This window comes from Phascolarctos cinereus, unplaced genomic scaffold (assembly GCF_003287225.1).
Source record: "Phascolarctos cinereus isolate Bilbo 61053 unplaced genomic scaffold, phaCin_HiC Scaffold_2;HRSCAF=192, whole genome shotgun sequence".
Taxonomy (NCBI): domain Eukaryota; kingdom Metazoa; phylum Chordata; class Mammalia; order Diprotodontia; family Phascolarctidae; genus Phascolarctos; species Phascolarctos cinereus.
In genome coordinates, this window is record NW_027555625.1 from 393,413,521 (window position 1) to 393,439,521 (window position 26,001).

The following is a 26,001-nucleotide window of genomic DNA, read 5'->3' on the forward strand; positions in this document are numbered from 1 at the left end:
AGGCAGACGGACACTGATTCAGGCCCAGAACGGAAGAGGAGGAGAACAAGCTGGATTGCTTTGGGGAAAGTGCGTGATGCTGAACCCTGGTCACAGCTTCCGTTTCCACATTCTCACAAACCATCTGTTTAATAACCCATTCTAGAATGCTGCCATTGGTCAACACCAACAAGAACGCTGGCAAGGTAACAATAAGGGAATACTGGCTGGGAAAATCATTTTATCATCCTTTTTCAAAACTTTCTGAAGCTTCATCTAATAATCTTTTAAAAGCTAGGTTTTGGAATAAATATAGGTTTGCTCAATAAGAAAAGGAAAGACCACAACATTTTAGCCCTGGACAGAGACTTAAGAGATGTACATCTCTTTATTCCTTATCCCCCCACCCCCATCTCCATTTTAAGGGTCAGGAAATTTAGGCTTAGAAAGATTACTTGTTGAAGTTGCCCTCAGAAGTGACTTGCCCAAGGTCATACAGCAAGTTAGTGGCAGAGCCAGGGAGGGATAGAACCCAGGTCTCCTGACTCTCAGTCTCCTAATTTTCTCCCTATCCCATACCCATAGTGGCAACTTGGTTTTAAAAAGTGAGATAAAGAACTTGGGATCAATAAGGGAATTATTACAGGTGTGATTATTATTGTCATTATAATCTCATTAACATGATGATTTGAATCAACACCGTAACAGATTATAATAGCTGTACATACACACACACACACACACACACACACACACACACAATTTTAGGACTCAAATCTTTGGGCTAGTTCAGACAAAATTTTGAAATAGAATATACCCTTCTCATCCTCTTATTAATTTTTTAAAACATGCTTTTCCATTTCTTTTGGATACTTTCCCTGTAACATCTCTCCCCCTGCCCTTTCTATTGAGTAGTAAGTATAAATGAGAAAATGAAAGCTAACAGGTTAATGTCCCTAATTCTGCAGTGTCTAAATGGAACCCCAGAGCCCAATTCACTTCCATAATGTAACTTTAAAAATCAAATATGAAATATATACAGCAATAGCTAGCATTTATATAGTGCTATAAGGTTTGCAAAAGTACTACTTTGCCAATAGTATCTCATTTTATCCTCACAACAACCCTGGGATGTAGGTACTATTATTATGTCCATTTTATATATGACGAAACTGAGGTAAACAGAGGTTAAGTGAATCATCCAGGGTCACACAGGTGGTAAGTATCTGAGGCAGTATTTGAACTCACTTCCTCCTGATTCCAGGTCTAGAGCTCTATCCACTGAGCCACTTAGCTGTCTCCAGTATACAAAGTAATATACATTATAAATTTAGCAATATACACATATCTACACTATAAATATAAAAAGTAATTTCTGGAGAGAGGGCCCTAGAAACTGAAATCAGGAGGGGCCTCATTTAGAAAGTGAGACTTGCGCTGAACTTTATAGGAAATGCATGATTCTAAGAGACAGAAATGTGGAAGAAGGACTTTCCTGGTGAAGGGAACAGATTGTGCAGAGGCCCAGGGATGGAATGTCAAGTACAGGAAACAGCCAGTAAGGCAGTTTGATTGGAATATAGTGTGGAAAAAAGAGCAATGTGCAATGAGTCCAGAAAAGTAATCGGGGGTCAGATTGTAAAGGACATTAAAAGACAGAAGAATTTTTACTTGATCTCAGAGGCAGGAGGGAGCCACTGGAGTTTCTAGACCATGGGAGTGACAGTCAGACTGTTTTAGGAATATCAGTTTGGCAGTTGTGAGGAGGATGTGTTAGAGAGGGTGGAAAGACCTGAGGCAGAATGTCCAATTGGGAAGTTATTGCAATAGCCCAGGTAGGAATTGGTGAGTATCTGACCTGGGTAGACACCATGTTAATGGAGAGAACAGGTTGGATTTAACATACGGTGTGGAGGTTGAATCAACAAGACTTGGCAACTTATTGAACATGAGAAGTGAAAAAGAAAAGGGAAAAGTCAAAGATGAGTCTAATTTGTGAACTTTGATGCCTCGAAGCAGGACGAATTCCTCAAAAGACATTAAGAAAGAGAGGGTTAGTGAGGCAAAGATAACCAGTTCTGTTTTAGATGCATAGCATTTCAGGTACTTATTAGGCATATGTTTGGAGATGTCCAATAGGCAGTTTATGAGACAGATTGGGGCTAGACGTATAACTCTGGAAGTTATCTGCATAAAGGAGAGAGATGAACCTATGAGAGTTGATGAGATCACCACAAAAGAGAGTATAGAAAGAGAAAAGGACCCAAGACAGAACCCTGGAGGGTATCCATACATAGGGCATGGGACAAGTGTGGTAATACTGCAGAAGAGAATGAAGAATGGTTGTACAAGTAGGAAGAGAAAGCAATGTAAGGAGGAGGAGGAGGAGAACTTAGGGAGGAAAAAATGTCTAAGAGAAGGGTCAACAGTATCAAATGTTGCAGAAAGATCAAGAAGCATTAGGACTAAGGAAAGGCCATTATATTTTGCAATTAGTAGGTCACTGGTGACCTTGGAAAATATGGTTTCATTTGAGTGATGAGGTCAGAATTCAGATTGCAAGGGGTTAAGAAGTGAGTGTGAGATGAGAAAATGGAGACAACTAGTCTAGACAGCTTTTTCTAGACATTTGACTGTGAAATGGATGAGTGCTATAGGATGATGTGATCAAATGAAGAAGTTTTTTGTTTTAAGATAAAGGGGAATGTGTGTAAGCAGTTAGGAAGGAACCAGGAGATAAGGAGGCACTGATCAAAGGGACAAGCTCACCGAGCATGTAGAAGGAGGTCTAGGGCACAAGTAGAGGAGTTGGTGTTAACAAACAGAAGGGCCTCCTCTTCCTCGGAGACCAGAACAAAGGAGGAGAGCGTGAACTATCAGGTTGAGATGATTTGTAGTGTAGAGTTGGGGAAAAGAGAGAGTCCATCATGGATGGACTCAGTAAAGCATTTGTGAAGGTGCCTGGCAAAAAGTGAGTGGTAGGAGGATGGCACGGTTGGCTTAAGGAGAGAGGGGAAGAAATGTGAGAGCTGGGAAACACTTTAGAGAGCTGATCCAATCTTATTATTTTATTGATGTCAAAACTAAGACCCGGAGGGGAAAGTGACTTCCCCAAAGTTCCATAAATAGCTAGTGGCAGAGCTGAGTGATTCTCCACTTCAAGAGATGCTGTGATACATGTAATGCTTTTAGAATCATGGCTTCTCGGACGTTGTTGAGTGGGGTGGGAGGAATTCCTTGAGGACTGTGTTTATTCTAGGCCTTATATTCTTTCCAACTATATCGAATGCAATCTTTCTTTTATGCACGTGTTGGTGTGCAAGCAGACACACCCTTCACACTCTTCCCTTGCTCCATGAAATCATGATAATTTCCATTTACTCAAAGCCCATTTTGGTTTTGACTAATTGAATCCTATGCAGCTAGGTGCTGCAGTGAATAGAACACTGGGCTCGGAATCAGGTCAAATCTGGTCTCAGACACTTTTTTAAAAAATTTTAACATTTCTATTTAAAGTTTTGAGTTCCAAATTCTATCTTGAGATGCTAAGCAATCAGATATAGATTACACACATGTAATTATGTAAAACATTTCCATACTAGTCATTTTGTACGAGAAGACTCTAATAGGGGCAGCTAGGTGGTGCAGTGTATAGAGCACCGGCCCTGAAGTCATAACCCTAGGCAAGTCACTTAGCCTCAATTGCCTAAAAAAAAAAATAGACTCTAATAAAAGAAAAAATGAAAGAAAGTGAAAAATGGCATGTTTCAGTCTGTATTCAATCAATATCAGTTCTTTCTCTGGAGGCAGACAGAATGCTTCATCATTAGTGTTTGGGGATTGTCTTGAATCTATGCATCAGTTCATGTAAGACTTTCTAGGTTTTTCAGAAATCATCCTGTTTGTCATTTTTTATACCACAGTTATATTCCATTACAATTATAAACTACAGCTTGTTTAGCCATTCCCCAATTGATGGGCATCCCTTTGATTTACAATTCTTAGCCACCACAAAAAGATCTGCTACAAATATTTTTGTACAGATAGGTCTTTTTCCCTTTTTTTGGATGTCTTTGAGAGATAGACCAACAGCAGCATTGCTGGATCAAAGGGTATACACAGTTTACAACCCTTCGGGCATAGTTCCAAATTGCTCTCCAGAATGATTGAATCAGTTCACAATTCCACCAACAGTGCATCGGTGCCCCAGTGTTCCCATATCCCCTCCAACATGCAACATTTTCACTTTTTGTCATATTAGCCAATCTGATAGGTGTGCGGTCGTACCTCAGAGTTGTTTTAATTTGTATTCTTCTAGTCAATAATAATTTAGCACATTTTTCATATGACTAGAGATAGCTTTGACTTCTTTGTCTGAAAACTGACTGTTCATATCTTTGACCATTTATCAATTAGGGAATGATTTGTATTTTTATAAATTTGACTCAATTCTCTGTATATCTGAGAAATGATGGCCTCAGACACTTATCAGCTGTGTGACCCTGGGCAAGTTACTTAACCCTGTTTGCCTCAGTTCCTCATCTGTAAAATGAGCTGTAAGGAAATGGCAAACCATTCCAGTCTCTGCCAAAAAAATGCCAAAATGGGGTCATGGAGAGTTGGACATAACTGAAACAACTGAACAATTTGAATCCCATAATCCCAACACATACTCATACACATACACATACACATACACATACACATACACATACTCATACACATACACGTACACACACTCATACATATACACATATCCTTCCATGTTTTGCACATAGGGAAAAGTTCCCCGACAGAGGAAAAAACTACCTGTCAAGAAACCAAATGGTTAAAGACAGTGCTGCTTTATGAGTAGACCTTGAGGCCATGTTTGGTTGTTTTTATATCTCTCTGTGACCAAAGTACCAAGAGTTCCCTGATTGTCATATCTGGATCGAGCTTCCTCTGGAATTGGGCCTAAAGAGCACAGTATGGTTCTTTTTACAAGAACTCTCAATCTCTCATATAAACAAAAGGTGTTTCTCTGTTCTGGGTTGTCATCTCACAATCCTCTGCTTTCTCGACCCTTAAGAATCCTCAAAGCACACACAGGAAAAAATGTATCACATGAATATGCCCAGACCAATAAAAAAAAGGAAAATACAGAAACAAACCCTGTCTTTATTCATGTCCTAAGAAGCTTGTACCTGGAGCCCAACCCTTATCTCTGGCAATTTCTGCAAACCTTGGGCCTCCCTGGAAAGCTTTTCCAAGCTACTAATTTGGCGCCAGCCTCTGGAGACGATGATGCTTTATACACCTTAACTGATCTGCACTAAAGAACACGTTGCTTCTCTAAGGACAGCAATTCCTCCTCTTCCTAGATCAGTTCTCAGTCATCACCTCTCAAGGCAGAAAAAAATTGCCTTGCAGGGAGCCCAATTAATCCAATAGCTTCCGGGGTAAGGAGGGGACAGAGTTATAGAGAGGAATAGTAATATTTTAAAGTTGGAAGCATATCTTAGAAGAACTTAGTACAGCTCCTTTATTTCAGAGAGGACACAATTTGGACCCAGAACAAGACACTCTTCGTTGGTCACCATTCCCTTATATGTGTTATCTACCCTTAATAGAATGTGACTTCTTTTTTTTTGGGGGGGGACTCTCTTAATTTTTTTAAAATTTATTTATTTTTAGTTTTCAACATTTACTTCCACAAGATTTTGAGTTTGAAATTTTCATCTCGCCCCTCCCTCCACCACAAGATGGCATGCATTCTGAATATCCCTTCCCCTAGTCTGCCCTCCCTTCTTTTTATTTCAATCATTATTTTATTAATTTATTTTGATTTATCACCAATCACTTCCATATACTTTTTAGTTTAAAATTTTTCTCCCCCTCCCTCCCCACCACCCTCCCCAAGACGGCACACAATCTGATATAGACTATACATTTACATTCCTATTAAACATATTTTCACATTAGTGAAGTTGTAAGTAAAAAATAAAACCAATAGGAGGAACCATCAGAAAGATGATACAAAACTCAACAGAAGGTAAAAATAAGTGATAGTGATTCAACTTCCATAGTTCTTTCTTTGGATGTGGACAGCATTTTCTATCACGAGGCCTCTGGAGATGTCTTATATCCTTGTATTGCTGAGAAAGGTTAAGTTTATCAATATTAATCATCACATAGTGTGGTTGTTATCGTGTGCAATGTTCTCTTCGTTCTGCTCACTTCACTCAGCATCAGACCATACAAGTCTTTCCAGGTTTTTCTGAAGTCAGCCTATTCATTATTTCTTATAGCACAATAGTATTCCATTACATTCATATACCACAACTTGCTCAGCCATTCCCCAACTGATGTCTGCCCTCTCTTCTATCCCTGCCCGCCTTCTATTGTCCCCTTCCCCTTCTACTTTCCTGTAGGGTAAGGTAGATTTCTGTACCTCATTTCCTGTATTTCTTATTTCCCACTTGCATGTGAAAACATTTTTTTAAAATATGTGCTTCTAAAACTTTGTGTTCCAAATTTTTTCCCTTCCTCCCTCCCCAGCCACCCTCATTGAAAAAGCAAGCAATTCAATATAGGTTATACATGTGAAGTTATGCAAAACACTTCCATAGTTGTTATGTTGTGAAAAACTAACTCTATTTCCCTTAATTCCATCCCACCCCCACCCCATTTATTCTATTCTTTCTTTTGACCCTACCCCTCCTCAGAACTGTTTGCTTCTGATTACCCCCTTTCCCAATCTGCCCTCCTCTCTATCATTCCCTTGCTCTCTTGTCCCCTCCTCCCCCTATTTTCCAGTAGGGTAAGACAGATTTCCATACCCAATCGAGTGTGTATGTTATTCCTTCCTTAAGCCAAATCCTATGAGAATAAAATTGACTCATTCCCTCTCACATTCCCCTGTTTCCCCTCCACTGTAAGAGCCTTTTCTTTTCTGTTTTTTGTGAGATAATTTACCCCATTCTACCTCTCCCTCCTTCTCCCAGTAAAATCCTCTCTCACCCCTTAATTTTATTCTCCAGACATGACCTTTTCATCTTCAACTCACCCTGTGCCCTCTATCTATCTATCTATCTATCTATCTATCTATCTATCTATATCTATATACAAATATATATATACACATATATATAATTTTTTTCCTCCAACTACCCTAATACTGACAAATGTCTCATGAGTTATAAATATCATCTTTCCATGCAGAAATATAAACAGTTCAACCTTAATAAGTCTCTTATGATTTCTCTTTCTGTTTACCTCTTCATGTTCACTTGAGTCTTGTATTTGAAAGTCAAATTTTCTATTCAGCTCTGGTCTTTTCATCAAGAATGCTTGAAAGTCCTCTATTTCACTGAATGACCATTTTTTCCCCTGAAGGATTATACTCAGTTTTGCTGGGTAGGTGATTCTTGGTTGTAATCCTATCTCCTTTGCCCTCCAGAATATCATATTCCATGCCCTGTGGTCCTTTAATGTAGAAGCTGCTAAATCTTGTGTTATCCTGATTGTGTTTCCACAATACTTGAATTGTTTCTTTCTGGCAGCTTGTAATATTTTCTCCTTGACCTGGGAACTCTGGAATTTGGCTACAATATTCCTAGGAGTTTTCCTTTGGGGATCTCTTTCAGGAGGAGATCTGTGGATTCTTTCAATTTCTATTTTGCCCTCTGGTTCTAAAATATCAGGGCAGTTTTCCTTGATAATTTCTTGAAAGATGATGTCTAGGCTCTTTTTTTGATCATGGCTTTCAGATAGTCCAATAATTTTTAAATTCTCTCTCCTGGATCTATTTTCCAGGTCAGTTGTTTTTCCAATGAGATATTTCACATTGTTTTCTAATTTTTCATTCTTTTGGATTTGTTTTTACAGTGTCTTGATTTCTCATAAAGTCACTATCTTCCAATTGCTGTATTCTAATTTTTAAGGAAGTATTTTCTTCAGTAATCTTTTGACTTCCTTTTCCATTTGGCCAATTTTTCTTTTTAGGGCATTCTTCTCCTCATTGGCTTTTTGGACCTCTTTTGCCATTTGGGTTAGGCTATTTTTTAAGGTGTTATTTTCTTCAGTATTTTTTTGGGTCTCCTTTAGCAAGCTGTTGACTTGTTTTTCGTGATTTTCTTGCATCACTCTCATTTCTCCTCCCAGTTTTTCCTCTATTTCTCTTACTTGCTTCTCAAATCCCTTTTGAGCTCTTCCAAGGCCTGGGACTGATTCATATTTTTCTTGGAGGCTTTGGATGTAGGAGTTTTGACTTTGTTGTCTTCTTCTGGTTGTAGGTTTTGATCTTCTTGTTACCAGAAAAAGATTCTATGGTCTGACACTTCTTGTGAGATTTGCTCATGATCCCAGCCAATTAGTTGAGTTATAAACTCTTTATTAAGAATAGAGGTCTGCTTCCAATGTGGAGGCTTTGTACAGCTGTTTTCAGAAATACTTTTAGGGACCTGTAAATTTTCAGTTCTTCCAAGGTGGTATGATAAGGGGCGAGGTGTTTACTCCTTTGCTGACCTGGGCTCTGGACTATGAGTGACCACCAGCACTCTTTTCTGTCTTGGAACTGTGAGGAAGATTTTCTCTCCACAGCCACTACAAGCTCCACCACACCAGTGCTCCTCCTAACCCCAGGACTGCCCCTCAGAACTGTGACCCAGATCCAAGCATGGGCAAAACAAGACAATCCCCCTCTGATCAGCCACCACATTCCCCCTGAGTCTGTGGGCTGGAAGCTCAGGAGGCAGCCGCCACCTCGGGGCCGCACTTGCTAGGGAACTGAGGCTGAGATCTAGCTTCTCTCTCACTGCAGAAACAGACTTTTCCCACTGATCTTCTGAGTTGTCTTTGGCGTTCCTGGGTTGAGAAGTCTAAAACCGCCACAGCTGCCTGTGATTCAGGTTTGCTGTGGCCTGCGCACCCATGCCAAACTGCGCTCCTCTCACAGCCCAGTGTGATATACCTTTCTGATCAACCATCCAAGTTGTCTCGGGCTGGAAATTTGCTTCACTCTGTCTTTTTGTGGATTCTGCTGCTTTAGAATTTGTTTAGAGCCATTTTTAATAGGTATTTGGAGGGGTTTGGGGGAGAGCTCAAGCGAGTCACTGCTTTCACTCTGCCATCTTGGCTCCGCCCCCCTAGAATGTGACTTCTTAAAGGCAGGGACTGTCTAGCTTTTCGTTTTGTATTGCCCCACTTAGTATCGTGCCTGGGGCGTAGCTAACACTTAATAAGTGGATTTTTTTGTTTATCCTTTCAAGTGACTTGTCTAAAGTCTACCTACTCTAAATTCAGTGCTCTTTTAACTATACTGTGATAGGAGGCAGAATCAGCCTCCTTACACTGCCCTGCATGGGTTTGTTCCTGGCCTGTATGTAACTCCACTGACTATAGCCCACAGACAGCATCGCTGACCATCAGGTCAGATGGTACTATAAATTACATTGTAGAGTGAATACCAATATCACTTTCTAGGAGGACTTTCTTGACTGAAATTCTTCACAAGACAAATTGGGTGATAAGTAAGCCTGCAAGAAGCAAGGCACTTAGCAGTGCCTAGAACTAAGACAGGGACCTCAGGCCACAGAAATGTGAAGGGGGGCAGATGGGTTGAAATATTCCCAGCCATTTCATAGAACTGGTATGGACCTCAGACCATTACATCCAACTCTATCATTTGATAGATAAAAAAAACCTGAGGCTGAAAGAGATGAAGCGATTTCTCCAAGGTCAGTGATCAATAATAGACCCCAGATCCTCTAAAGCCTTGGCCAGTGCTCTTCCTGTCATACTACAATGCCTTGGCCACCTCATTTCCCTGCTTAGGGCTTATAAAGGATTCACCACGATCCATCATTCCTGTGCATAGTCCCAGGAACCTGCAGCATTCTAATGCTTCATGCTTATCTGGAAAAACAGAGGTAACCAATCCCCACAATTCCTCAGCCTCTTGATGGGTATATTTCAGATGCTTCTAGAAACTGTCCACTTTTTCTTATTGTCAGCCAACAGCACTCATAAGCATCCGCTCTTGGGGGATAAATATTTCAGGAGTATGACTAATAGCAGGAAGGAATTGTGACATGGTCTCTCATGATTCCTTATTAAGAAGATAGAACAGACACCCATGGAAATGAAAAGCAAAAATAAAGCACATTTAACTTTTGTAAGTGTTTTCATATCATAAGCATCAAACACTTGTCGAGAGCCTTTAAATCAATCAACAAGCATTCATTTTGTTCACTTTTTTAAAAACATTTTTATTGATATCTCACTTTTACAGCGTATTTGTTTTCCCCTGTATCCTTCCTTACCTCCCCTCCCCCCCAGAGAGCTATCCTTTATAACAGGAATTTTTTAAAAGGAAGAGAGGGGGTGAAGTCAGAAAAAACAGTCATCACATTGCAAAAGCATGACATTTATATGCAATGTTCTATCCCTCTAGACCCCAACTTCACAGCATTGTGTTCAACTCCATCATTTTTCAGTTGAAAAAACTGAAGCTGAAGGGGAGATGAAGTGATTTGTCCCAGGTCAGTGGCAAAATCAAGGATATATTCCTCCAGATCCCCTAATCTCTTGACCCGTGCTCTTTCCATGACACTACATAGCTATTTAGTGTTTGAGGCCAGACATGAACTCAGGTCTTCCTGAATCCTAAGTTCCAATCTGGTCTCAGACACTTACCAGCTGTGTGACCCTAGGCAAGTCACTTAACCCTGTTTGCTTCAGTTGCCCCAAATGAGCTGGAGAAGGAAATGACAAACCTCCCCAATATCTCTGCCCCCCAAAAAAATGGGGCCACAAAGAGTTGGACACAACTGAAAAACTATGCAACAACAGCAACAGCTTCCTGACTCCAGGCCCAGCATTCTATCCCCGTGCCGCCTAGCTGCCCTGGAAGAGTGGTAGTGCTTTCAAGAGGAATAGAAGCTTGGAAGAAGGAGGCGGGGCAGGAGTTAGGGAAAATACAATGAGTTCAATCTTGAACATGTTGAGTTTCAGGTTCCTATGGGACATGCAGTTAAAAATGTCCTCTAGGCAATTGGTGATGTAGAACTGAAGCTTAGGGGGGACCATGAGGCTAGATATATAGACCTGTGAGTCTTCTGCATAGAGATTATAATTAGGCAGTAGATGAGGTCACCAAGAGAAAGAATGTAGAGGAAGAAGAGAAGACCTAGGAAAAGTAATGTGGGGACAGATTACATGTAAGGAACAAATAAAAGAGAAGAATCAAAGATAATTCCAAAGATTCAGCAAACATTTGTCATGGTAGGGGTGGGGGTGGGGTAGTGTCTACTGGGTACCAGGCATTGTGCTAAATGCTTAACAGTTATGATTTCCTTTGAGTCTCACAACAATCCGGTCAGGTAGGTACTATTGCTATCCCCATTTTGCAGTTGAGGAAACTAAGGCAGACAAAGGGAAGTGACTTGCCCCACATCTCACAGCTATTAAGTATTTGAGGATGGATTAGAACTCATATCTTCCTGATTCCTGGTCCAGTGTTCTATCCACCTTACCACTGACCTGCCTCATAGATTAAGGTTAGAAATGGAAGGAACCTTAAAGGTCACCTAATCTAACTCTTTCATTGGCCAGAAATGCAAGCATATGTATTGAAAGCTCCTTTAGTGAGTAGAGAAAGTTTCTTTTTTTCCCATTTTAAAAGCTCTGGTGGGGTACTCAGGTAAAACGGTCTCATTGCATGATAAGATGTCATCTTAGGCATCAAAGAGAAATGGTAGAACCCCGGAGAAGTGAGGGATTGGGTAGCTGCCAGCCACGCAGTCATTTCCACTCATTTAAAGCATCAGAACCTCTAAGTCCAATCCCTGGACAAAGGGAGTTATATTGTGTGGCATTGTACAATGTGACCTCTAAACTACATAGCAGGCAGGTTGCCTCTCATATGATTTCTTGAATATAAGTAAGACTGAAACAGGCAGTTAAGGGTGGAAGAGAAGGGCTCTGCCCTCCTGTTAGCATTTGCTCTCCCATCATTAGGTTCTTGCAAAAGTTATTGGGAGTGACAGGGACTTGTGTTACATGAATCAATTGTAGGTCTGAAAGTAAGTACTTCATTGGTGCACCTGACTGCTTGCCATGTTTGAAACTGCTTCCCTCTGAAGACTATGAACTGTCACGTTTATGGGGTGTCCTTTATTCCCTGTCAAGAGAAGGCTTTACACAAGTGTCTGGATGTACTTCTCATAACTCTGACCTGAAGCCTGCAGTGAATCAGCCTCAGAGCTCTCTTGCTTTGCTCTCTCTCTCTCTGTCTCTGTCTCTCTCTCTGTCTCTCATCTCACCTCTCTGCACTCCCCCCTGCTTTGCACTATCTTCCTAGGTCCCTCATTCCCAGCCAAATACCACCTACTGTTATCAGCTACCCAGAGGCAGAAGGAAAGAAAGAAACACTGACAAACGTGAATGACAATTACCAACAAGCTCCACCGGCCTGCTAGGATTTACTAATGGCTTTTAAAAGATACTCCAAGTCATTATTGCAACATTATGAGAGTTGGGAAGATTGCTGCTAATCTCAGACTGCCTTTGTGTTCTTAATGGAGAAGAGCAAACTTCATGGCCAGAATCCAATTTTATACCTTTGTTCTCAAATCTACTCTAAAGGGGGGGAAAAAAACTAGCTATAAAGTACAGCTGTTCAAGAATGAGTAAGATAACATCTAAGTGTGGAATGAATGGCTCACCTTCATTCAGGGCATTTAATTTTCAATGTCTTAAGGTACAAAACAAAACTGGTCAGGTTAGTGGGTTGCCTCCAAGTGAGCAGGTGAACCATGGGGAGTATGTCGACTTTTTTGAAAGACCTCCTGGGTAATGATCCACTCCGCCTAGAATAAGTAAAAAAGATTATTTCAGGGTTTTCAAAGAATTTTGGAAGTTTGGAGAAGCAACTCACAACAAAGGACAATATTTTCTTTGGAGCGTGTGCAAGATCTGTCTGCCTTTGGGTATACTTTTTTTTTTCCATGAAAGCATGTTCAGGCTAAAAGTACATAACACTGTAATGATAAAAAAAAAAAAAAGAAGTTAAGAGGGTGTTTGTCTCCTTAGAAAACAAAGAATGAATTTATTTAGTCCTTTGCAACAGCAGCAGAATAAGACAACACTGTGGGGGAAAAATCAGTCCAATGGCAAACAGAGAGTAAAAAACAAATTGCTCTCCAGCCATAGTCTGAGTGGTTATTGGCACGAAAATCAAAATGCTGAATTCCTGACCTGCTTCATCCTTTTTTTCATTTAATAATCTGGGGTGAAAGGCCTTTGGATTTCCAACTTTTTAAAAAGCATCTATTGCTCACAAAGCCCATGAGAGGCAGCAGATAGAGTGCTGGGTTTAGGGTCAGAAGACTTGTGCTTTACTCATACCTCTACTATTTACTACTTCTATGACCTTGGGCCTCAGTTTCCTCATTTGTCAAATAAAGGGGTTAGAAAAATAATAAAATAAAGGAGTTGGACTAGATGACTTCTGGGGTCCTTTCCAGCTGTAAATTTCAGTAGGATTGAATAGACCACCCCATAGAGAGCAGCTTACCCCTTTTCAGTGTGCTAGTATTCATTTTCCATTGGAAATTCCACGAAATCCACTGGAATGCCTAACTTTGTGTGTATCACGAAGCCCCTTGAAAATCTAGTGAAGCCTATGGACCCTTACAGAGAATGCTTTTTTAAAAAGATTCAAAATTAGGGGAAGTGTTAAATTTCAGTTAGAGGTTATTGAAAACTAAGATATATTTGTTGTTACTGTTGTTGTTTGTCCCCCATCCAAGTTCATGGAGTTTCTGAAATCTGTCCACAGACCCAGTTGTGTGCTGGTTAGCAACTGACTTAACGTCCCCCACAAAAATGATATATACACAGCACACTTTTAAATTTAATCTGCAGTATTAACATTTCCACCATCATCACTTTCTTAAGTTTAAACTGTCAAAAAAAAAACTTCAACAACACTAAATCAAGGTCTGATTTTCAGCATTTACCAATTTCCAAGGTATACATACTCAAAATGAAAATTTAGCAATTGGTTCTCCCCAGAGGCGGCACACTGGATAGAATATCAAGCCTAGAGTCAGGAAGACCTGAATTCAAATCTAGCCGCAGACACTTACTAACTACATGATCTGAGCAAGTCATTTCACCCTCTTTGCCTCAGTTTTCTCATCCGTCAAAAGAGCTGGAGAAAGAAATGGCGAACCACTCCAGTATCTTTGCCAAGAAAACCCCAAATGAGGTCACAAAGAGTTGGACTTGACTGAAAATGATTGAACAACAACAAAGAGGCTTGAGATGTTTGAGTGCACCCCTGATCGGACCCAAGGTGAAAAACCTGGCAGAGGCATATGTATATACATACACTATGTAGATAAAGCTATAGGTTTACATATAGATATAGATATAGTATACGTATATATAACCATATATATAAATACCATATATTATATATTACACCATATGTTTTGTGTGTGTGCGCGTGTGTGTGTGTATCTTGTACCATCTTGGCATGAGATGAAGAGTCAGGAAACTGACTCTGACGTAGCTTAACTTACTACTTGTGTTGATTTGGGAAAATCATTTTGCCACTCTAGGCTTCTGTTTCATCTTCACTAGAATGAAAGGATTAGACTAAATGACCTCTAAGATCTTTTCCAACTTTATGATCTCTAGGGTACTGTTGATCCTGAGGTAGAAAACAGAATCAGAGTTCAAAGATGACTCTTAAGTCTTTGTGAAGGGGAGAGGGAAGATGAGTTTTAAAATGTACCACTGCAGAATTAAGTTCGGAAGCCAAATCATGGGGTCATTCACAAGGAAATAAGAATGCAAAGATCAGGATGTAAATAAAGCCAAAGGTCAAACTGGGGAGGATCAGGACAGGAAGTAATCTCAAGTCAAAAATGTTAATGCCCCAGTTTATGAAAATGGGAGTGCAAAGCTTGAATTTTTGGTTGAAAAAAGAAGAGGGTGTCCAGCCAAGCAAGACATAGAAGGAATCAGAATGCTGGGAAAATATAGACATTGTGGGAACTAACCATAATTCTCAGTTCTCATGCCTCTTGAATATGTTATAGTGTCAGTGACTTTGTCTCCTGGATAGAATGAATTTAATGAGCAGGTGCCCATCAACTAAAAGTTTGCACTTGGCAAAGGAGCAAGACAGAGCCCTTTAACTCAGACAATGATGGGAAATAATTATGGCTGCAGCCCCCAAAACAACCTTCTTAGCCAACGAATCATTTGCAAAATGAATCTGTTTGACCTCAAACACTTCCTCTAATTGTGACTTGAATTCTTCATCTATCAGTTGAATTAAATAAATGGATGGTCTCACATTCTACGAGTATCTGACTCTGCGAATCTGCGGACCTTCCAAGACTATAAATATACAAGTTTCTCATTTGGCCCTCCCAGGGACCATGGAGCATATACAACAACCTCATATGTTTATAAATCAAACTATTCATAATGACATTATGCCCAAGTTCACGTAGCTGTTGTTTGTCATTCAGCATTTCAGTCATGATCCCATCTGGGGTTTTCTTGGCAAAGATGCTGGAGTGGTTTGCCAATTCTTTCTCATTTTACAAATGAGGAAACTGAGGCAAACAGGGTTAAGTGACTTACCCTGTCATTTAAGAAGACATTGGAACTCAAGAAGACTCATCTTCCTGACTCCAGGTGCAGCCCTCTAACCATTGTACCACCTGGCTGCCTCATGTAAGTTCATACAAAATTGCTAACAATGGAATCATGTTTAAATAGGGATGTAGCACAGTGTCCTGGAGAGGGGACTGGACTTAGAATCTGAAGTCCCAATTTCAAGTCTCATTACTTTAGGTCATTCAATTAATCTCTCTGAGGCTCATTTTTCTCATCTGCCAAATGGGGATAGTAATACCCATCTCCCAAGATTGTCGTGAAGAAGGGGTAGGACCTAGACTTGTGATTTCACTGGTTTGTGAAACTCTCAGATAAGACTTCTACTAAATCAGCTTTTCTGCAGCTTAGATTCTAAGAGAGCTACTTAAAGGTCAATTGACCTTCCCAGGAGCACAGATAGGAGCTCCAGAATATAAAGCTAGCTCTCTATCCTTTATGCCAAGCTGACTCTCCATGTTTGAGGAAAGCACTCAGCAAACCCTACAGCAATATTGTTTTAAGAACAACATTGAGCAACTAAGTAATTTTGACTATTATAAATACCCAAATTAACTACAAATGATATGTGAAGGAAGATGCTATCTGCATCCAGAGAAAGAGATGATAAAAGAAGTATATATAGAATGATTTTACATATATATACACATTTGTATCTAATGGTAGCCATCTCTAGGGTAAGGGGGAGAAGAAAAAAAGGGACAAAAAAGAAATTTACACAATAACTTTATCATGTATTTAAAAGGAATAGCAACTTGTACACAATAGATTTGAAGTATCATGTGCAATCATCTTTTTTTATTCTAATGTGTTATGGAAATGCTTATTTTATTTCATAAGTTAAAAATAAAATTAATGCAATTTTAAAGAAAAAATTATATTGAAAGATGAATTGTTATCAATGATTTGGAATCAGATATTGTCAAAGTTGAAGCCCTAAAGTTAAGGAAAACCCATTAACTTCCAGGATACCTCATTTCCCTTTTGGATAGTGCTAATTATTTGGAACTTTTTCTGTGAATTAAGCCAAGATCTGCCTCTCTGCAACTTCCACCATTTTTCCTAATTCTGACCTCTAGAGTAAAGCAGAAAAATCTAATCCTTCTTCCACAAAACAACTCTCCATACAATTCAAGACAACTCTCCTGTTCCTCTAAGTTGTCTCTTTTCCAGGCTCAAAATCCTCAGTTCTCTTGACTCAACTTCACAAAATGTGATTTTTGAGGCCCCTGACCATTCTGGTTGCTTTCCTCTGGACACTCTCTAGCTTATAAATGTCCTTCTGAAAAGATGGTGCCCAGAACAGAACACAATAAATACTCCAAATACGGTCCCACCAAGGCGAAGTGCAACAGGATTAGTATTACCCCACTAGTCTGGTAACTTATGTCTCTCAAACGCAGTCTAAGATTTTGCATTTTTGGTGGGTATACTGCATCTATAGTCAGACAAACTATCTTGCCATGTCTTTTCTATTTTGTAATGAGGGGGATTTTCTGAAGCCATGTATAAAAATTTATATTTATCCCAATAAAATTTAATCTTACTAGATTTAGCCTAATGGTCTAGCTTGTCAAGATCTTTTTGGATTCTTACTCAGCCATCCAATGTAGTAACTACTTCTCCTAGCCTTTTGTCATCTACACATTTGATCAACATATTATTCGTGCATTTGTCATTGATAAAAAATATTGAACAGCATAATATTGCATCTTTATTATACCTTAGTAGAAACTTCCTTCCAAGTTAACATCAAATTATTAATGTTGTTTTATTATTGTTGTTATACTTTGCAAAGGCAGCCTGACATAGTAGAGTGCTAGGTTTTGAGTCTGGAAGGCCTGAGTTAAAATACTGCCTTCTGCATTTATTGGCTATGGGACTCCAGGCAAGTTACTTAAAGTCATTTTGCCTCAGGCAATTTCTTAAGGCTTACCTGCTAAGTAACGTGGATGGTCACAGGATTCTGATAGAGGGAGTTAGTTCCTTGGACTACAGATATACCACAAATCTTTCTGGTATTTTTTTTTAATATTAGCTATTACTCTTTGGATCCTGACACTCATCTGCTTCCAAATCCACTTAACTATACTATTATTTGTCTTTACTTTTCCATCTTGTCCAGAAGAATAGAATGAAAAACTTTGTCGTTTCCTTTACTAAAATCTATATGACTCCCCTGATCTACCACTCTAGTAACCCTTGCCAAAAAAGAAAAATAGGTTAGACTGGCATAATCTGTTTATGATGAAATTATGCTGAATCTTGGTGATCTCACTTCTTTTTCTATATAATACCTAACTAATCCTTCAATAATATTTTAAATTTTATTTTAAAATAATATTTCATTAGTATTTAATAACATATCCCAAATATTTAATACTATTTTAATTTAAAATTTTTAATTTGCTACATAATAATAATTTTAATAATATTTTCAAAAATCTTACCAAGAATTAAGTTGAAATCAAGTTCACTGGCCCATAGTTTGTAGACTACACTATTTTCTCTTTTTGGAAAATCCAGACAACATTTGCCCTTGGCCAATCCAATTGTACTCCTATTCTCCATGAGCTTTTACAGATCTTTAATTGGCTTAGTAATCCTACCCCCCAGCTTTTTCAAGACCGGAGTATTTTATACATCTGAGCCTAGTAACAAGTTCAGTACAGGCAGCTTGTAATCTATTTCCTTGCCTTGGGTTTTGACTCCCTATTAACCTTCTTCTATTCTTCCATTCCAAGGCCCGAAAAGTTCTTGTTGAGAAAAAGAAAGAGAAGAGAGAGGGAGAGAGAGGAGAGAGAGAGAGAGAGGAGAGAGAGAGAGAGAGAGAGAGAGAGAGAGAGAGAGAGAGAGAGAGACAGACAGAGACAGAGACAGAGACAGAGACAGAGAGAGAGAGAGAGAGAGAGAGAGAGAGAGAGAGAGAATGAAAGTTGCCTCTCAGAGAATCACATAATCTCAGAACTGGAAATGACCTTAGTGTCCATTTAGTCCAGTCAAGAGTATCCTCTACAATATAATCCACAAGTGGTCATCTAACATTTGCTTGAAGACCTCCACAGAGAAGATACTCACTATCTCTCAAGTACCCACTTTATGATAGCTCTAATTGTTCAACAAAGCTTTTCTTGGCATCAAGTCTAAATTTGTTCATTGCCTGCTCTCCTCACCCCTTCCACAACAAGCATCTGTCCTTTCCTTTTTTATATACTCTTCTTTTCCCCAGCATAGTGGGGAGAAGCCTGACTTTATATGTTTAGCTCTCAGCACCAACCTCAGGTCTTCAGACCTAACACTCCTGACACTGTTCTTATAGGATCCTGCCACTCTTACATTTATAATCCATTATCTGCTATTGCATCCATCTTTAATATGGTTTTTAAACAACTTATTTCAAACAAGTAGAAGGATACAAACTAAACCTACAAAACCATCAGGAATCCTATATATTACTAACAAAACCCAGGAGGAAGAGATACGAAGAAACAACAACAAAATAAATAAAATATCTGAAAGTTAACTTACCAAGACCCATTCAGGATTTAAAGAAATACAACTCAACTATAAAACACTCTTTACAGGAGTAAAAGATGATTTATCTAAAGCATAGGTCTGACCATATCAATCTCCCTGCTCTACGAGTTCCAGCAGCTCCCTGTTATCTCCAATACCAAATGTAAACTCCTCTGGTTGCCATTTAGGCCTTTCCTACCGCTCCAGCCTTCTTACACCTTACTCCTCCTCTCCATGAACTTTATAATCCAGCTACACTGTCCTCTGCCCAGTTTCCATCTATGTGCCTTCGGACGGACCATACCCAATGCCTGGAATGTTCTGCTCCCCCACCTCCTATTTTTAGTTCCTCTGCTTCCTTCAGGACTCAGCTCAAATGCCACTTTCTCTCCTGGTCCCCTTAGCTGCTAATGCCTTCTTTCCCTTCCAGATTGCCTTCATTCACTCTGTATACATTCTCTATGTACCTCATTATTTACATGTTGTCTCCCACATTAGAATGTTTGCTCCTTGAGGTCAGAAACTGGTTTTTGCCTTTCTTTATATCCCAAATGCTTAGCACAGTGCTGGCACATAGTAAGCACTGACTGACATTGTCTGACTAGTGGAAGTGCCTCTAACCTTTTACCTAAATATAAATATTAGGTGACTCTTCTCCCTTTCCTTCCATTTGTCTTTTTCTTCCACCCTCCTATTGTAGACAAAATCCCTTTCTCTCTCTTTAGATCCTTTTCCTTCTTTACTCTCTCTCACCTTGAAGCCTTTCTTCCATTTTTCCCCCAGGAAAAACTCCATTCTCCCAGTAAACTAGACAGTTAGAATAGCGCTCCTGGACTCTGCTTTACCTTCCATTCTAAGAAGGAGATCAGCCTTTCCTTTGTGCAATTACTAGGCTATAGCAGAAAAACCAGGGTCAGGTAGCTTGTGCAAGAAACTTTCAAATTCCCCTTGCCCTCCATGCCTGCTGGAGATTGTCAGCCCTCTTTCATTCTTGCAGATTTCTCTTGTAACCAACTTTCTCAGGGATTTTTCTTGCTCTTCCCTTCTGTCCTGATGATTGGGTTTCAGATGGCTCCTGCCACCTTTCTATTTCTCTGGGGTCTTCACCTGATCCTGCTGGCCCCCATCAGTAAACAGCAGTCCGCATATTTTTACAGGCTATAAAGCTAGTCTGTTCACTTTTTTAATTGGCAATTAGCAATATCCTGCCAAGGGCCCAGTTTAGTCCCCAAGCTTCTCCATTCTTGATGGATACCCTTGGCATGGCTAGCAGATTCCTACCTCCTGTTCCCCTTAATCCCTGTGATTCAGAGTCACTGTTTTTCCCAAGTGAGAACTACTTTCCCTTATTACTATCACTACACTCTTACCCTTCTCTAATTCAGCCCAGCCTAACCTTTTCTGACCCTCCTTTAGCTTATTCAGCAGGGATGAGGGCAGAGGAAGACTGGACCTATGATTCCACTAGTGAGGAGTTCCCACCAAGGAAGCCCCCTCTATCAATGTATGTTGGGAACCCTTACACAATTTATAGTCCTAGAAAGTAGGCTGGGTACTAAGAGCCTAAATGACTTGCCCAGGGCCATGCAGCCAATATTCATCAGGGGCAGGATCTGAATGCAGGCTTTCCTCATTCCTTGTCACCATTTCTGGTTTTGGCTGCTCCTCTCATGCCTTGTAATAGATGGGGCCAGAAGGAGGACTTGGCTTATTCCATGCTCCTCAGCACTACTTATAGACCTCCCTTTTACCACTATGACTCAGCAACTTCCTTTGAAGTTCTCCTTCGATCTGAATTAAAGTCATCTCATCCACCAATCTCCAAGACATTCTTCTTCCTTTCTTAAGGAGTTCATAGTCTTCTTATCCACCCAATTCCATGTCTCAAACTTGGGGAGCCTCTCGTGTTAAAGTACCCTCAAACATTACGGTCCCCCAATTATGGGAGTTGGGATGGTTGAGGTTAATGGTCAAACTGAACTTCAATAATCTGCTTCCTAATTCCATCTCACTCAAGCACAGAGATGGTCATGGCCTAGAGGTCATGTATAACTATGCTACATACATGATCCTCAATGTTGAGCTTCCTTTTGCTGTTCAGAGCCACCTAGCCTTCCAATTCTTCCTCTGCCTCACCCTTCTTAAATATATTCTTCATCCTCATTATTACTTCCAGTCCCTCTATACTTCCCTGTTTTCCCAATCCATCAGCCTTACTCTGTCATTGCTTTTTTTCCTTTCATAAACTTGACCCCATGATGAACCAGTACAGCTATAACCCGTCTTCTACCACTGAATCCCTTGCTCTCTTGAACTCATCATCTTTCTCCCAACTCCTCTCTTCCTAAATTCCCCATTTCTTTTGAGGACACCCCTATCCTTTGAGTCATCCAGATTCATAATCTTGGAGTGATCCTTAATACCTTCCTCTCCCTCATCCCTTAAGTCGCTAAGTCTTGCCAATTTGCTCCACAAAATCTTTCACATCTGTCCTATTTTCTCTACTCACATAGCCACCACCCTATTTCAGGCATTTATCACTTCCCATCTCAATTATTATAATGGCCTCCTCATTAGTCTATGTGCTTCAAGTCTCTCCCCTCCCCAACCCATCCTCCACACAGTTGCCACAATTATATTCCTAAAGCGCTGGTCCTTGACCATGGCACCCTGGCCTACAAGAAGCTCCAGTGACTCCCCTGCCTCTAGGATGGAATCCAACTCTTCTTATTGTCTTTTAAAGCTCTTTACAATCTATATCCAGCTTGTACACTAGCCTCCTTCCTAGTCTGAATTACAGTTAAGCTGGCATACATGCTGTGTTCCTTATATATAATGTAAGCTCCTTGAGGGGAGATAATACTTCATTCTTGTCTTTGTAGACTTGGGTGTGCTGCACTTACATAGCCTTAATAAATTTTTGCTGAATTGAGTTAAATATCACTCCAGGGTGGAATCGAATCTCCCGGCCACAGGATCAGTAACTCCTTCTTCAAAACAGGAACCAAGAAATATATTCCAACTTGCTCATAACCAGGGTGAGAGGACTCCTACCTAAGCCTACTCAGGGAGCGACCAACTAATCAAACAGATGAACTACTGAGCATATACCCCAATAAGGTCAAATATGGAGACAAACGTCTAATATAAACAAAATAGACATGCAGGTCACTTTGGTTTTGTTACAAGAGAGGTGCTTAGTGGAGTCACAAGCATATTGAGAACTGACTGTGATGGAAAAATTCATAACTTGAAGTCATCAAATTTTTAAAAAGGAAAAACAAATAAATTAAATGAATGAGGGAGGAACACGTAGGCAGAGCCTCTGTGTGTGTGTGTGTGTGTGTGTGTGTGTGTGTGTGTGTGTGTGTAGCGTGTGACTTGTTTGCTGTTTAGTCATCCAGTTGTATTGACTCTCCATGACCCCATGTGTGGTTTTCTTGGCAAAGACACTGGAGCGTTTTGCCATTTCCTTTTTCAGCTCATTTTACAGATGAGAAAACTGAGTTAAATGATTTGCCCAGTAACCTAGCTAATAAGTGTCTGAGGCTAGAGCTGAAGTCAGGAAGAGGAGTCTTCCTAACTCCAGGCCCAGCACTCTATCCACTGCACTATACCTAGCTGCCTAGGTACAGTGACTTATCCACTAGAGAAAGTTACCTGATGGTGATGAGGCCTTACAAAAATCACCCCAAACTGGAAGTTGGGGAGGGTGGGGGGGAATGTGAGTTTTAGTTTCAACTCTACCTCAGAACTATGACCTGCAATGACCTTCAATGAATCACATGCCCCCTCTGAGTCTTGAATTAGAGGACCAAAAAGATTTGCAATGGCCTCCTCATTGGTCTCCCTGACTCAAGCCTCTCTTGTCGGTCCGTAAAAAGATAAGTGGTATATTCAGTGATCTCTGAGGCCTCTCCCAGCTTTCTGTGATTCTGATAGTCACGGTGAGATCCTTGGTATTTTAGACCCAAAGGCAGGGTAGTCTAGTGGATAGGGAGCTGCTGGAGAACCCCAAAAAACCTGGGTTCAAGAGCCTCCTCTGACACAAACTGACTTCGTGACCCCAGAAAAGTCACTTGATTTCTCAAAAACTATAAGTTGCAGGACAGATGCTGACTGGCATCATAGGGCTTCTTCACTGAAAGCTTTCATCTACAACAAAAATCAGAAATCCAGTCAAAAAAGTACTCTGCTTCTTATACGTGGCTCTGCCTTTTTAAACAGAATTATTCAGGAAGCAGTTCAAACCAACGTAAATTCTAGAATTGCCTATTCATCGAGGAGATGATATTCTTCAGAAGGCAGACTTCCTACCACCTCGCCCCTTCCAAACAAACCATGTTGCTTGGAGATGGGGTCAATCTCATCTGGCGTCTGTGGAGAAGTAAACGCGCAGAGCAGGCGTACCCTGGGAGCCCTGTGCTGCTCATTACTGGATTGGGGCTCGGCTTTGCATTTGAGGGAGCCAGAGGGAAAATAATTCACTACCCGATGAAATGAATGACCTGATGAAAGATGAAAAGGAAGGAGCAAGAGAGGGAAAGAGATCAATTCTAGTCAACAGGGGAAGCTGAGTTTTCTCATAAAATGAACTCTGCAAAATAATGGGGAATGTTACAAAGAAGGGGAATCTAGATTCACAGCCTTCAGAGGAAGCACCATTCAGTGCACTCCTGTCAAACTCCAGTCGAAACATATAAGGATCCCTGTGGGCCACATATTAACTTAGGAAATCGTGTATCTATGTTATCTATGTTCTATTGTATTTTTATTTATTCTACTAAATACTTCCCAATTACCTTTTAATCTAGAAGTGTTGTGGGCATTGTGGCCTAGCTTTGATGGAGAGGATAAATTCCTGGACTTGAAGTTAGACATGGGTTTGAATCCTGCCTGACATTTTACTAGCTCTGAAACCACAGCTAAGTCACTTAACTTCTCAGTCTCAGCTTCCCCACCTGTAAAATGGAGATAATGATACCCATAGAATCTATCTCAAGAAGTAGGATATCCTACGATTGGGATATCCTCCCAATTGATCTCCCTGCCTCAAGTCTCTCTCCAGGATATTTATGACATCCTAGTATATTTAGACTACAGTAAGCCTTAGAATCAGGAAGTTCTAGGTTCAAGTTCTGCCCTTCACACATCCTAGTAATCTGACCATTGACAAGTCACTTAGTGTCTCAGTGCCCCAAGTAAATTCCCTGCGAATACAAGGCACAGACGAGTTGCTGATCTATATCAATGGAAGGAATTTCCACAGAAGAAATTCCCTAATGAGTGAGATCACAGGTCCAGACTAAAAAAAATTTTTCAAATATATCTCATAAGGCTCATTGGAGATCTGTAAGGTGCTTTGAAAACTTTAAAGCATTATATAAATGTCAAATGTTATATTCCTCATATGAGTATATACACATGGCATAGTAACCAATCGAAAAAATGAAGAATTCAGTCAACCAGCTGGTTGTTTTGTCTACATGATGGCAAGCTCTCCAAGTGATTGATTTTTTTTAAAAGAATTGACTCATTTTCTTTGAATGAATCAGCCTCTTCTGCAAGTGTCATGTCAACATGTTTTCATTGCTTCAAAACAACTTAACAAAGTTTATCATATTACAACCCCACAGGCCCCCAAGAACTAATGTAACAACTGATTAAATTATCCAGGACAGTGATCTATATAATCACAAGAGAGAAAAAAGGAAAAGGGTGTTAAAGAAAACTCAAGAAAGTGAGGCACTGAGTAGAATTCGATTTAAGGTACTCTTGGACCCAGACTGAACTGGGCTGGTTTTATTAAAGAACCAAAAAGACCCATGATGGCCTCCTACTCAGTCTCCCTGACTCAAGTCTCTCTTGACTACCTCCGTGACTACCTCACAGGATTGTTGGGAACATAAAAGGAGACAGTATTTCTAAAGCATTCTGAAAACCTTAAAACACTATCTAAATACTATTATTATTGTCACCATTGTTGTTATTGTTTTTATCATTATCCTTCAGGAATACCTCAGACCTCTCAATTACTTCCTCTTTGCCCAGTCTACACTACTATATTGGCTCCAGTTTGCTCCCTTTAAGGTCTTGAACCTATGGTAGGATATCTCAACAATGAGCTCACAGACTCTCCTCAGCCCTTTGTGTTGTGAAGCAGCCTTATTTGCTGCAGCTTAATTTAGTTTCAGTTTGGTTTGGTTTAGAAATGACACAGTCTCAGGTTTGAGATATATGGATAGATAGATAGGCAGATATATATGTGTGTGTGTGTGTGTGTGTGTGTATAGATATAGATAGATAGATATAGATAGTCTAAGTATGTATTATTAAATAGTAAAATAGGGTTAGGATTAGTAAGTAAAATAGGGTAAGTCCTAATAGTAACATAAGTCTCAGTCAGTAAGTCCCAATAGTTACAACATAAGTTTCAATTAGTAATAATTTAAGTCATGATCAGCATCAAATCTTACCATAATTGATCGTCACCATCAGGGGAATCATCTACATCTGGATCTTGTGGCTGGGGAGTCCCGAGATCAGCCACCAGAGTCCCAACAGGACGGTCCTGGGCTATGCACCCATACCACAGGGGAGACTCCAAAGATGGCTCAGGACTACCAGGCTTTTTAGTAATTCCTTTTAACTAAGAGGGTAATTTGCCAAATAAATGGGTGATTGGTGGGAAAGGAGCTATTCTCAAAACATCCTTGAAAGCATTCCTGTTTATGAATATTTGGTTCCTGGAAGGGTGGCCAGCCCTTCCTGGGAGCAAATGCCATAAACAGTCCTTCAAAGTCTGGCTAGGAATAAGATTAACAGGAA

General features: G+C 40.1%; 1 long non-coding RNA gene across 1 annotated transcript in view; it reads right to left on the reverse strand.

The window, feature by feature from the left end:
- Positions 1-25,914, reverse strand: part of LOC110212404 (uncharacterized) — a 36,667-nt gene extending 10,753 nt beyond the window's left edge. Inside the window, exons 1-2 of the long non-coding RNA XR_002325656.2 lie at positions 25,650-25,914; positions 12,687-12,830 (exon numbers count right to left, since the gene is read on the reverse strand). This is a non-coding gene — a long non-coding RNA (uncharacterized LOC110212404). The remainder of the gene's footprint in view (positions 1-12,686; positions 12,831-25,649) is intronic.
- Positions 25,915-26,001: the final 87 nt, after the last annotated feature.